The sequence below is a fragment of the Narcine bancroftii genome, chromosome 6, assembly GCF_036971445.1.
Source record: "Narcine bancroftii isolate sNarBan1 chromosome 6, sNarBan1.hap1, whole genome shotgun sequence".
Lineage (NCBI taxonomy): Eukaryota > Metazoa > Chordata > Chondrichthyes > Torpediniformes > Narcinidae > Narcine > Narcine bancroftii.
Genome location: NC_091474.1, coordinates 226084235 through 226098836, shown reverse-complemented (window position 1 = coordinate 226098836; position 14602 = coordinate 226084235). Strand labels below are relative to the sequence as shown.

Below are 14602 nucleotides of genomic sequence, written 5' to 3'. Positions count from 1 at the left end.
GGATTTTCCTTCATGTTGTCTGGCAAAGCAACCTTGTGACATTTTTTTGGCCTTCCTTGTTTCTTTCTTGAAGTTTTTCTTGCATCTTTTATAATCCTCTAGTACATTATTTGCTCCATGTTGCCTATACCACTCCCTTCTTTCAAACCAGATCCCAATAACCCTCGAACATCAAGGTTCCCTATGCCTGCTATTCTTGCCGTTAATCCTGACAGGAACTCTGTACTCTCAAAATTTCACCTTTGAAGACCCTCTACTTATTTCACACATCCTTGCCCACAAATAACTTCTTTCAATCCATGGATTGTAGATCCTTTCTCATTTCCTCAAAATTGGCTTTTCTCTAATTTAGAATCTCAACCAGAGGCCCCGCCTTATCCTTTTCTTAACTTGAAACTAATGCCATTTATTATCACTAGACCAAATATGTTCCCCTACACATACTTCTATCATTCCCTAAAAGGAGATCTAGTATTGCATTCTCTGTTTTTGGTACCTCTGTATATTGATTTAGAAATCTTTCCTGAACACATTTGACAAACTCCAAGCCATCCAGCCCTTTTCCAGATGGGAATCGCAGTCAATATGTGGAAAAATAAAATCCCCTACCATCACAACCTTCTGTTTCCTGCAACTGTCTGCACTCTCTCTACAGATTTGCTTCTCCAATGCTTGTAGACTATTGGGCGGTCTATGAACCCTCTGGTCTGTCCTGCCTGAATGAGCACAGATGTGATATGTTCCCTGATGAGTAGTGCCACTCTTCTCCCTTTCATTCCCCCCCCCCCCCCCCCCCCCACTGTTGTGCTGCATCTAAACCAACAGAAGTCTGGAACATTGAGCTGCCAGTCCTGGAACCAACACAACTAATGGCCACAATGTCATAATTCCACATTGCCAATCCATGCTCTAAGCTCGTCTGCCTTTCCTACAATACTCCTTGCATTGAAATAAAAGCAAATTCAGAAATTTCTGTCACGTACAACCCGTTGATTTCTAATGGTGCATGCAATTTTCACATAATCTTTTCCCTCCTCCACTCCTCTTTCTGCTCTGGCACTCTGGTTCCAATCCCAATGCAAATTTAGTTTAAACCCACCAGAGCAGCATTAGCTTCCTGCAAGGATATTAGTTAGTTCAGATGCAAACTATCCCTGGAAGAGAGCCGAATGATCCAAAAATTTGAAGCGCTCCCCTGCACCATGTCTTTAGCCATGTGTTAATCTGCATTATCCTCCTATTTCTAACCTCACTAGCACAAGGCACGGGTAGCAATAATGAAATCACAACCCTGGCAGTCCTGTACTTCAATCTAGTGCCTAACTCACTGCACTCTCTCTGCAGGACCTCCTCACCTTTCCTACCCATGTCATTGGTCCCAATATATGGACCATGGCTGCTCACTCTCCCTCCTGAGAATGCCATGAACTCGATCTGAGCTATCTTGGACCCAGGCACCAGGGAGGCAACATATGATCCGGGATACTAGATCTCACCCACAGAACCTCTTATCACCCTAACTATGGAATTCCCTATCACTACAGCTTGCCTCTTCTCCTTCCTTCCCTTCTTAGCCACAGGACCAGACTCCATGCCAGAGATGGCTTGTCCCTGGTAGGTCACTCCCCCCAACCCCCGCCAGCAGTATCCAAAATTATTGAGGAGGATGTCCACAGAGGTACCCTGCACTGTCTGCCTGTTCACTTTCCAACTCCTGACTGTCACCCATCTACCCTCCTCCTGCCTCCGAGGTATGATGATGTCTCTGTAACTCCTGTCTATCACCCCCTCTGCCTCCTGAGTGATCTGGTGTTCATCCAACTCCAGCTCCAATTCCTTAACTCTGCTTGTCAGGAGCTGCAGCTGGATGCATTTCTTGCAGATGCAGTCGTCAGGGATACTGCTGGCTCCCCTGACAACCCACATTCTGAAAGAGGAGCTTTCCCCGCCTTGGCTGCCATAACCACTGTTTATGACCAGAGGAATAAAATTTATGATGTATAAAACCTGCCCTTACCTGTGCCTACCTGCTGAATCCTTTTTGTTTCTTGAATAGAGTGGCCCTTCCTTACTTCAACTCCTACTAGCCCTTGCCTCTTACCTATTCTTGTTGAGCCAAAGCCTTATAATCTGACTCAGTCCACTCTGACGATGACCGCTCCCTCAATGACTGATCTGCTAGACAATTTCACACAATTGAACTTTCATTTTCTTTCAGAACGCAGGAATACCTGGAATTGAGATCCAAATATGATGAGATGTTGGTGAAAGGATATGTGTACTTGAAGATACCTTGACTTGAATGCTTTTTTTAAAAAAAAATCTCATTTCATGCATGGTTATACCCATGTCTTCAGTGATGAATGATACTGCATTTATGCAGAAGAGCTGATGGATGGTGTGGGCTTTGGTAAAAGCATTTTCTATGGCTGAATGGAGAAAAAACATAAATTATGTTTTCCTCTTTTATGATGGCTAAATATATTGCTGTATTGAATATAGTAAAATGATAAGAAGAGGGTTGGGAGCATATTCATTCTAGTTTCCAGATGTATCTGTACATAAAGCACTTATACATTTGTATTCTTTCCACATAAAGAAATTTTACAGCTGGTATAATTTTATTAAAAACCTTGTAGCAGCGGCTACACTACTAACTGGAGGATCGCACAACCAGAAGGGTTGAGTTCAGTGAGCAAAACTGATTTATTGGAGGCTGCCTGGCTGGTCTTGTACTCCCAGCCTGGACCTGGCTGAGAACCGTGCTGGGGGGCCCCGAAGTCAGCCTGGCGCCGAGGTCGGGAGGAGACCCCCGACGGTGCCATTTTGGCGGGCTGCCCCTAATGGCATACCGCCACACAGCCCTCCCCCCCCCCCCCCACAGAACCAGCGCCAATGTCTTTTCTTGCCGGGCGGCCTCGCTTCTTGGGCTGGGCCACAACTACTGGTTCGGTAGAACAGTTCCCTCTTACCACTGATGTCCAGTGTGAAAGTGGATCCTGAACGCTGGATGACTTTGTACGCCCCTTCATATGGTCTTTGTAGAGGTGATGTGGATGGGCCACGCCTGAGAAAAACGTGCTCTGCGGAATACAGCTCACTTGGGTTGTAAGAGGCCCATGTGCCATGTCTGGGCAGCGGTGGGAGTGTGAAGGAGTCTAACTGGGCTTGGAAGCGTGGAAGTAGACTGTGCAGTGATTGCTGGAGGTTGTGAGGTGCATTGACAAACTCATCGGGTAGGGCTAGCGGTGCACCATAAACCAACTCGGCTGATGACACCTGTAGGTCTGCTTTGGGTGTCGAGCGGATGCCCAGGAGCACCCAAGGCAGCTCGTCCACCTAGTCGGGGCTGGTGAGGCAGGCCATAAGTGCCGACTTAAGGTGGTGGTGCAATCTCTCGACAAGCCCATTGGCCTGTGGGTGATAGGCCGTGGTGTGATGTAGCTCACCTGTTGGCATGCTGTGCCCAGAACACAGAGGTGAACTGGGCACCCCAATCACTGGGACGCCGAACCGGGCAACCCAACCATTCAAAAGTGCTCGGGAGCAGGAGGCATCTGGCATCGGGATCGCCTCGGGCCAACGAGTGGTGCAGTCTACCACTGTGAAAAGGTAACAGTTCCAACGATATCCACATGTATGTGACTGAACCGTTCCCAGACTGTTCGAAATCTTGTACGGGCGCTCTGGTGTGCCTGTGTACCTTGGAAAGCTGGCAATGAATGCAGGTTCTGGCCCGCTTCCGAAGCCCGTGCCAGACAAAACGTTCTGCCACCAAAGGACCGTGGACCTGATGGAAGGGGGGGGAAAGATCATGGATATGGTGGAAGACTTGCCTGCACCACTGCTGGGGGACCACTGGTCACGGGGTGCCCCTGGAGTCATCGCATAGGACGGTGCCCTCACCATGAGGAGTCGGGAGGTCCTGGAACCGCAGGCCCGTGGTGGCAGTACTGAAAGCCCGCATTTCCTCGTCGGACTTCTGGTACCGGGTGAGCTGGTCGAAGTAGAGGCTGGGTGACAGCGTGCAAATGGCCGGCCGTGAGAGTACGTCGGTGACCACGTTGTGTTTCCCCGCCTTGTGCCGAATGTCGGTGGTGAACTCCGACACGAAGGAGAGGTGACGCTGTTGGTGGGCCGACCAGGGATCTCTTGCCATAGCAAGCGCCTGAGTGAGGAGTTTGTGGTTGGTAAAAATGGTGAAAGGCCTCCCCTCCAAGAAATAACGGAAATGACGTACCGCCAGGTACATGTCCAGCAACTCACAATCGAAATGCTATACTTGTGCTCTGGCGGGCAAAGAAGTCGGCTAAAGAATGCCAGTGCGTCTGTTCACCTACTGCTTCAGGATGGTGCCGATGGCTGTGGCAGAGGCATCGACGGAGAATGCCATATGCAGATCGATGCATGGGTGGACGAGCAGGGTAGCCATCGCGAGGGCATCTTTCGTGGCTTCGAATGCCCTGCTGGCCTCTGGAGTCCAGGAGAGTGTCTTGTCTTTGGCCACAATGAGGGCGAAGAGCGGCTGCATGATGTGCGCAGTGCCTGGAATGAAGCGGTTACAGAAATTGACCATACCCACAAACTCCTGTAGCCCCTTAAGGTTGTCCGGCTGTGGGAACTCCCTGATTGCAGCGAACGGCAGGTGTAACTCCTTCGTCCATGATGGTATGGCCCAGGAACTGCATGGACTCTTTCCCGAACTGACACTTGGCCGGATTGATCGTTAGGCCGAAGTCGACCAGTCGGGAGAAGAGGGTGCGCAGGTGAGACTTGTGTTGTGCCTGTTCTCTGCTGGCAACAAGGATGTCGTCCAGGTAAATGAATACGTTATTCAAATCCCTGCCCACTGTGTCCATAAGGTGCTGGAAGGTCTGGACAGTGTTCTTGAGCCCGAATGGCATGCGTAGGAACTCAAACAAGCCGAAGGGGGCGATGATGGCCGTTTTGGGTATGTCCTCGGGGTGCACTGGGATTTGGTGATACCCATGCACCAGGTCGACCTTTGAGAATACCCTCGCACCATGTAGGTTGGCTGTAAAGTCCTGGATGTGAGGGATTGGGTAACAGTCATGTACCATTGCGTCATTAAGCCGTCAATAATTTCCTCAGGGGTGCCAGCCGCCGGAGGCATTCTGGACCAGGTGGAGTGTTGAGGTCCAAGGACTGTCGGAGCGTCGAATGATCCCCAGCTCCTGCAGATGCGAGAACTCTTCCTTTGCTATCTGGAGCTTGTCCAGCAGGTGCCGGCATGCCTTGGAGTTGACCGGCGGGCCTTGGGTGGGGATGTAATGGAACACCCTGTGGTGTGGTGAGGCAACGGTGAACTGCGGCTTGAGGAGGGACGGGAACTCATCCAGGATACGCTGAAACTCGTCCTTGGGCGTGCTGACCGTGGCCATTTGCGGCTGCTCTGTGTGGGAGGCGTTGAGGCGAACAAATTGGAATGTACGGGCATCTAACAGTTGCCTACATCGAATGTCGACCAGGAGTCCGTGAGTGAGGAGGAAGTCGACACCCAGGATGGCGGTTGGAAGGGAAGAAATAGTGAACTTCCATGAGAACTTTCGCTGGCCAATCTGGAAGTGAATGGTCTCGTCTCCATACATCCGGATCTCCGCCGAATTGACTGCATGGAGGAGAGGTCCTCGAGGCCGGTTCTGGGACTCGATGGCTGTGGCCTGGATGACGCTGATCTGGGCCCCGGTGTCGACGAGGAAGAGTCGGCCGCTGACTGAATCCCGCAGGTAGAGAAGGCTGTGTTCTTGGCCAGCCGCCGCAGCCATTAACAGCGGCCGGCCTGCTCATTTCCCTGGAACGAACAGGGCTGATGACACTTCCAAGCCTTGGCTCCCCAGCGCTGGTGGAAGAAGCAGAGGCTTGAATGAATGACTTGTTTCTGGCTATGCTCTTTGAGGCCCCTGCAGGGGCCAGGTGTTCTACCGCAGCGCCCGTGACCTGCTGGACTGCTGAGCCCTCCAGGAATCGTTCGAGCCATAGCTCCTGAGCCTTTTAAGTGACCTTCCTAGGATTGACAAAGCTCTCCTGGGACAGTAACGGCCGGATGTCTTCAGACAGATGGTCAAGGAAAACGCGCTCGAAGATTGGGCAGTTGGTGAGATTGCCCATGAGCACGAGCATCTAGTCCATCAACTCGATTGGAGTTCTGTCCCCTAAGGCATTGAAGCACAGCATCCGAGGGGCACGCTGGTGCCTGGAGAGGCCGAAAGCTTGTGAGCACCCACTTGATTGTCCCATACTTATCTTCCGCGGGTGGGTGCTGAATGAGGTGCAGCACGTGTTTGGCGGTGGCCTGGACGGCGGCAACCACACGGTAAAACTAGGTCGAATCCAATGAAATCTGTGGAGGTGTAACTGAGCCTCTGCGTGGCTGAACCAGGTCTCTGGTTCCTGAACCCAGAAGTCAGGAAGCTTGATGGCTATAGCGTTGATCGAAGGGTCGTTCATGTTTGGTTTAAAGACGTTTGAACCTGTCGGTGGTCACCAATTGTAGCGGCGGCTACACTACTAACTGAAGGATCGCACAACCAGACAGGTTGAGTTCAGTGACCAAAACTGATTTACTGCAGGCTGCCTGGCTGGTCTTATACTCCCAGCCCAGACCTGGCTGAGAACCTCGCTGGGGGGCCCCGACATCACCAGGGTGTCACGTGGGTCCCCAAATGTGCCGAGGTCGGTGCCGAGGTCGGGATAATATAGAATAGAACATGAGTATCTAGGTCTTCAGATGTATAAACCCACACTGAAAATTAGTGTGAAACAAACTATAATGATGCTCAATCTCCACATTCAGTACAAAAGTCTAATAATTTTGAATATTTATTTTAAATTTATATTCAACACAGTTGGATTTTCTATTGAGAAAGCAGCAGCTGTTACGAAGAGAGAATCGATTTGTGTTGAAGTCGAACCTCGAGGTTTTACTCTGTCACTACATTTTCTACACTTCTACTTTATCTCAATGATCAATAATCTGTGATCTACTATCTTACTGAACATGAAAATCTTTAAAAATAAGTTCAATATTGGATTTATAAATTGAAAACAATACATTTTTAAAAAAATCTCACCTCTAATACTTATATTTGTTGGTTGCATCAGTATTTGGTATCTAGTTATTAGCAATAATTTTACCTTTGAAAATTATGTTAAAGTGGTACTGCATAGGGTGTCAAACAATTTTCACAAAGCAATCAAATTCTATGAAGACTTGAACAAGACATAAGGCATTGTGATAACAGTGCAAGCATTTTATTTTAAAGCAACATTTATTCAAATCATAGAACATTACAGCACACAGGAACAGGCCCTTTGGCCCTCCTAGTCCATGCTGAACTAATATTTTACCAATGACCTGCACCCTGACCCTAGCCCTCCATACCCCTTGCAGCCATGTACCTCTTAAATGTTAAAATTGGGTCCACTTTCACCACTTCAGCTGGCAATTTGTTCCACACTCCCACCATGCTCTGTGTGAAGTTGCCCCTCATGTTCCCCCTATTTCTCCTTTCATCCTTATTCCATGTCCTCTGGTTTGTAACTCACCTACCCTCCGTGGAAAGTGCCTACCTACATTTACTCACTCTATCCCTCTAATAATTTTAAATACCTCTATCAAATCTCCCCTCATTCTTCTACACTCCAGGGAATAAAGTCCAAACCTGTTTAACCTTTCCCTGTAATTCAGTTCCTGAAGTCCAGGTAACACCCCAGTAAATCTTCTCTGTGCTCTTATTGATATCATTCTTACAGTTATGTGACCAGAACTGCACACAATACTCCAAATTTTGCCTCACAATGTCTTGTAAAATTTTACCTCACATCCCAACTCCAATACTCAATACTTTGATTTATCAGAATCAGGATTTATAGTCATGAACGTCATGAAATTTGGTGTTTTGCAGTAGAATATCATAGTGCAAACATACATATTATAACCATCTTATGACATTATCATAAAAATAAAATATAATATTAACAATAATAGAGCATGAAAAGTAAGGCAGTGTCTTTGGTTCATTGCATATTTAGGAATCTAATGACCGAGGGGAAGAAGCTGTCCTTGTGCCAATAATTGGTCATCTTTAGGGTCCTGTACCTTTTCCCTGATGGTAGTAGAGTGAAGAGGCTGTGGCCTGGGTCGGTGTTGGGGGATGGGGGGGGGGGGGTCTTTGAGGATATAGGCTGCTTTTTTCAATGGAGTGAAATCTGGTGCCTGTGATGTCGCAGACCGAGTGAACAACCCTCTGGAGTTCATTCTTGTCCTGAGAGTTGGCACCTCCTTACCAGTCAGTGATGCAACCAGCCAGAATGCTCTCCACATTATGCCTGTAGAAGTATGAAGGCCTATGTGCCAAAAGCTCTCTTTACAGCCCTATCTACATGTGACATCACATTCTGAGAATTATGTATTTGTATTCCCAGATCCCACTGTTCTACATGGAGTTCAGTAAGGTCTTCGGCAAGATCCCACATGGAAGGTTGGTCAGAAAGGTTCAAACACAACTATGCTGACTATCGCTAACCAGTATCTGACTATCCAAATAGCTGATCTCTTAAAAGCACCTTACAATAATTTGCCTCCTACTGATGTCAGGCTCACTGCACTATAATTTTCAGGGTTAGTTTTGGAGCCTTTTTTAAACAACAGAACAACATGAGTTACCTGCAAATCCTCTGTCACCAGACATGTGGCTAAGGACATTTTAAATATTTCTGCCAGAACCCCTGGAATTTCTACACTAGCCTCCCTCAAGGTCCGAGGGAATATCTTGTCCGACCCATGGGGATTTATCTACCCATATTTGCTCTAAGACAGCAAGCATTTCTTCCTCTTTAATCTGTATAGGTTCCATAACCTCACTGCTTGTTTTTCTTTCTTCCTTAGACTTTGTGCTAGTTTCCTGAGTAAATACTGATTTTTTTTTAAATTAAGATCTCGCTCATCTCTTCTGGTTCCCTCATCATTATGATCTTCAAGGGGACTAATTTTGTCCCCAAATGTCCTTTTGCTCTTAAGATACTGTAGAAACCCTTAGGAATTTCCTTACATTGTCTGCAAATACAACCTCATGCCTTTTAGCCTTCCTGATTTCTTTCTTGACTTTTTTCTTGCATTTTTATACTTCTCAAGAACCTCATTTGCTCCTTGTTGCCTATACCTGCTATTCACCTCTTTTTTCCGAACCAGATCCCCAATATCCCTCAAAAACCAAGGTTCCCTATGTGTGTTTACTTTGACTTTAATCCTAACTGGAACATACAAACTTTATATTCTCAAAATTTCTTCTTCGAAGGACTCTACTTATTAGAACATCCTTTTCATAAAACAACTTATCCCAATTCACATATTCTAGATCTTTTCATATTTCCTCAAAATTGGAATTTCTAAATTGTAGAATCTTAACCCAAGGCCTAGACCTATCTTTCTCCATAATCAATTTGAAACTAATGGCATTATGATCACTGTATCCAAAATGTTCCCCTACACATACTTCTGTCACCTGTCCTGTCTCGTTCCCTCATAGGAGATTCAGTATTGCACTCTCTCTAGTTATTTCCTCAATATTATTGATTTTGAAAACTTCCTTGAATGCATTTGACAAACTTTAAGCCAGGGGTGGCCAAGCTATTAATTTTTAATTTGGACATATAGCATGGTAACGGTCCATTTCGGCCTGCAAGTACATACCAGGGATGTAGTTTAATTGGGTGGCATGGACTCATGGGTCGAAATGGCCTGTAACCGTGCTGTATATCTAAATAAAAAATTAAAAGGTTGGCCAACCCTGCTCTAAACCATCCAGTCTTTTTACACTATGGTGTCCCAGTCAATATGTGGAGAGTTAAAATCTCCTACTATCACTATTTTGTTTCCTGCAGCTTTCTGCTATCTCTCTGTAGATTTGCTCTTTCAATTCTCTCTGACTGTTGGGTGCTCTATAATAGAACCCCATAAGTGTGTAGTACCTTTCCTGTTCCTCATTCTACCCATATAGCCTCTGAACACAGCCAAGATATTTTCCCTGATGAGTAATGCTACTACTGCCCCTTTCATTCTCCCTGTTCTGTTTCGTCTGAAGCAAAGGAAGCCCGGAATATTGAGCTGCCTGTCCTGCCCCTCCCACATCCAAATTTCACTGATGGCCACGATGTCATAAATCCACATGCCAATCCTCGCTCTAAGCTCGTCTGCCTTTCCTACAATAGTCCTTGCATTGAAATAGATGCACCTGAGAACATTTCCATCACGTTGAACTATTTGACATCTGATATTACATTCAATCTTCACTTCATCTTTTGCTCCCTCCACTCCCCCATTGACATTTGCACTCTAGTTCCCATCCCCATGCAAATCTAGTTTAATCCCCCTGGAGCAGCACGAGCAAACTTTCCTGCAAAGATATTAGTCCCTCTCCAGTTCAGATGCAAACCATCCCTTTGGAATAGGTCTCACCTTCCCTGAAAGAGAGCCCAATGATCATGAAACCTGAAGCCCTCCCTCCTGCACCATCTCCTTAGCTACATGTAAAGCTACATTTTCCTATTTCTAACCCCACTAGCACATGACACGGATAGCAATTCTGAGATCACAACCCTGGAGATCCTATCCTTCAACCTAGCGCCTAACTCCCTAAACTCTACTTGCAGGATCTCTTCACCCTTCCTATCTACATCATCAGTCGCTACATGGACTATGCCATCTGACTATTCACTCTCCCTCCTGAGAATGACATGAACTTGATGTGAGCCTTCTTGGACCCTGTCACTAGGTTGGCAACATACCATCCAGGATTCTCGATCTCTTAAACAGGACCTCTTATCTATCCCCCTAACTATGGAATCCCCTATCACTTCAGCTTGCTTCTTCTCCTCCCTTCCCTTCTTAGCCACAAGGCCATACTCTGTGCCAGAGACCTGACCACTGTGACTTGTGCCTGGGTAGGTCTTTTTCCACCATAGTATGTTATTGAAGGGAACTGCACTGCTCCACACTGACAGTCAGTTCCCTTTCCCTCTCATGCCTGTCACCAGGTGTCTTCCTCTACTTCCTAGATGTGACAGTGTCCCTGTAACTCCTGTCCATCAACCTCTCTGCCTCCCAATGATCTGGCATTCATCCAACTCCCATTCCAATTCCCTAGCATGTTGAAAGGAACTGCGGTTGGATGCACTTCTCCCAGATTAAGTCATCAGGAATGGCTTCCTTGACAATCCACATCCTCCAAGAGGAACATGCCCTGGTTGTCATTCCCACTGTCAAGAAATAGGAAAAAAATGTTACAAAAACCTGTCCTTGCCTTGCCTCAACTCCAGCACCTTCTCCTCGGCCTCCTCACCGATGCCTATCTAGCCAAAGTTTCAAAGTTGCACACGTAGGCCACTCTGCTTGGGCTTCCCTTTTTATTGGGTGGAACTAGCCAATGGAGAGATTCAAAAGAACACAATGATCCCACTGCCAAATTATCTACTTGGAATCTGCTTGCTCTGCTTCTTGCTTGCAGCTGTTCCCACATTCCATGGAATTAGATGATGAATAGCTGCGGTTGGGGTAGAGAGGATTATGTCTGGAATTTGGAGGATAGACCAGAGTAGAAAGGACATTGGAGGTTGGACATGCTAGTCAGCTTGAAATTTAGTTTTTGAGAATGTGATTGGGTTTAGCTATGTGAACGGCAGCATGAAAGTCAGAATCAGAATTTATTGTCATGAACAAATCATGAAATTTGTTGTTTTGCAACAACATCACAGTGCAAACATTCACGTAATCACCTTACAAAAATAGAAATAGAAATAGTGCACGAAAGTGCAAAGTAAGGCAGTGTCTTTTGGATCATTAATCATTCAGGAATCTGATGGTAGTGGGAAAGAAGTAGCTCTTGTGCCATTGAGTGCTTGTCTTTCGGCTCCTTTACTTTTTTTTCCCCTGAGGGTAGCAGAATGAATAGGGCAGGGGAGGGAGTCCTTGAGATAGAAGCTGCTTTCTTAAGACACCACCTCTTGTAGATGTCCTCAATGGAATGATGTCTGGTGCCCATGATGTCGCAGGCTGAGTTTACAACCCTCTGGAGTTTTTTCTTGTCCTGAGCATTAGTTCCTCCGTACCAGACAATGATGCAACCAGTCAGAATAGTCTCCATGGTACATGGACCACGGTGACATACCGAATCTTCTCAAACACCTCACAAAGAATAGCCACTGGTGAACCTTCTTTGTGATTACATTGACATGGGGGGTCCAGGATTAAGTCAGTGAGAAGCAAGAGAACACCATGCCAAATACTTAGCCACAAGAAGAAGAACCATGCTTTAGATTTCCCCAGCTGCATACCAGATAAGCTTAATCTAAATATGATGCATTATCATACACATTGTACAACATGTTTACTTCCTGCAGTCAAACAGGTGCTTATAAAGAAAAACTGCCATAGTAAACTAATTGAATTAAATTTAAAAAAACAATAAATACACAAGTAAGATATAAATATTCACCCTATTCCTCATGCACAAATAAATGACTTGCAATAGTGAAAACAGTCTTTTGTGATGACTAGTATAGCAAGGGGAGATTCAAGAGTCTGATAGCTATTAGAAAAAATAGTTATTGAACTGAGAGGTGCTGATTTTCAAGCTTCTGTACCTTCTGCATGAAGGTACCAGTGAGAACCAGTAATGGAGGTCCTTTGTGATGTTGGCTGCCTTCTTGAGGCAGTACCTCACATAAATGTGTGCAATGGAGGGAGGTCAGAGCCTGTGATGAACTTGGCTATGTTTGCTATCTTAGGGAAGTCAAATTCACAACCTAGGCTGTGATGCAACTAGACAGCGTTTATTCCACAGAGTATCTGGAGAAATTTGATGGAGTATCCAACAACATTCCAAATTTCAATGGATTCTTGAGGAAGTAGAGGCCTTCTTGATGGTTGCCATGATATGCTGGAAGCAGACACGGTCTTCTGAAGTATAGACTCCCAAGTAGTCGTATGTGGTCCTCGCCCTCACCTTCCTAAAATCAACAGTTGGCTCTTTCGTCTTGGTGAAGTTGAGAGCAAGATTGATGTTCTGGCACATCCCAACCAGATTCTTGACATTAAATTTAAATTTTGATGTAGAGCACGATAACGGGCCATGCCCCCCTGAATACACTAATTAACCTATAGCCCCATACATTTTTTGAAGGGTGGGAGGAAACCCACACAGACACTGAGAGAATTACAAACTCCTTATAGACCACCAGATTCAAACCAAGGTCCGTGACGCTGTAATAGTGTTGCACTAGCTGCCATGCTAACTGTGACACCCACATATTCTGACATCATTTTCAGTTATTCAGCCAACAACAATATTGTCATCTGTGAATTTGTAGATTGAATTGGAGTTGAACTTGGCTGCATAGTCACAGTTGTAGAGTAGGAATAAAGTAGGGGGTTAAGCACACTTGTTGGGTGCCCCTGATGGTCGAGGAGAAGGAAGTGTGACACTACAACAGACATTGATTTGCTTGTTATGCCATACTTCTGTGTGAGTGGTCTGCACAATACACACGCCTTAATTACGCGCAAGTAACTTCCAGACATTCATCAACTTGATGGCTAAATGAATGCGTACCACTTTTGGCCAAACTGAGATTCTTGAAAGAATTGGAGAACCAACTCTTCAGTGTAGAGAATTTAGCGGCAGCTAAACAGAGTCGAAAGAACGAGACCAGTATTCAGTGGGCTCGTCTGCACTCCAGTTGTTTATTGAAACTTCCCGCGCTGTGCCTTATAAGGCCACCGGTAAGTCCTGCCCTTGCGCTGGACACCACGTCATAACATTGACCTGCATGCATGTGGACCCAACCCGGCTGGCGGAAAAGACAACTCTGGCGGTGCTATTTTGATACGGCTGCTCTGCTGCCGCAACCGTAACATGCGGGGCCGGTTCGCCTGCTGTCAGAAATGTGCACTACCACATAACCACTCCCCTACCCCCCAGAACCAGTGATAGTGGCGTGCCCCTGAATCCTGTGTTGGTTTCGCCTTAGGGGCCCTGCCCCTATGCTTGGCTGGTGGAAGAGAAAATGGCTGGCTGAGGTCGAGATGCATGGGCTTCAGGTGGTCGGCTGTGAACAGTTCCTCCCTGCCCCCAACGTCTAGCGTTTTGCTGCTCCTGTGGTTCACCTTGTAGGGGCCTTTGTATGGTTGCTGGTGAGGGGTGGGGGGGGGGGGGAAAGTGTGTACCTCGGTGAACAAACACATAATCAGTTGTCTTTAAGTCTCCGGGCACTGAGGTGAGAGGGTGGCCGTGGTACGAGGGAACCCAACCTCTCCCTCAGTTTTTGTAGTGCTGCCCCTCCTTCTGTGTTTGTGCCCTTGATGGTAGGGAGGAATTCTCCGGGGAGGGTCAAAGGGACCCCGTAGACCAACTGGGCTGAGGAGGCATGGAGGTCCTCCTTGGGTGATGTCCGGATGCCAAGGAGCACCCAAGGGAGCTTCACCCAGTCGGGTTCGGTCAGGCGGCCATGAGTGCCGATTTTAGGTGATGGTGGAAACGTTCTATGAGGCCATTGGACTGTGGGTGGTTGGCAGTGTTGTGGTGGA

General features: G+C 46.7%; 1 protein-coding gene across 4 annotated transcripts in view; it reads left to right on the top strand.

The window, feature by feature from the left end:
* The window catches only part of wasf1 (WASP family member 1), a 125858-nt gene that overhangs the window by 46136 nt on the left and 65120 nt on the right, over nt 1–14602 (top strand). The window contains exon 2 of one of the 4 annotated variants that reach the window (XM_069887588.1): nt 8446–8501. The exons of the other annotated variants lie outside the window; for them this stretch is intronic. The gene's annotated coding sequence lies outside the window, so the exon portion shown is untranslated. The remainder of the gene's footprint in view (nt 1–8445; nt 8502–14602) is intronic. 4 annotated transcript variants of the gene reach the window in all.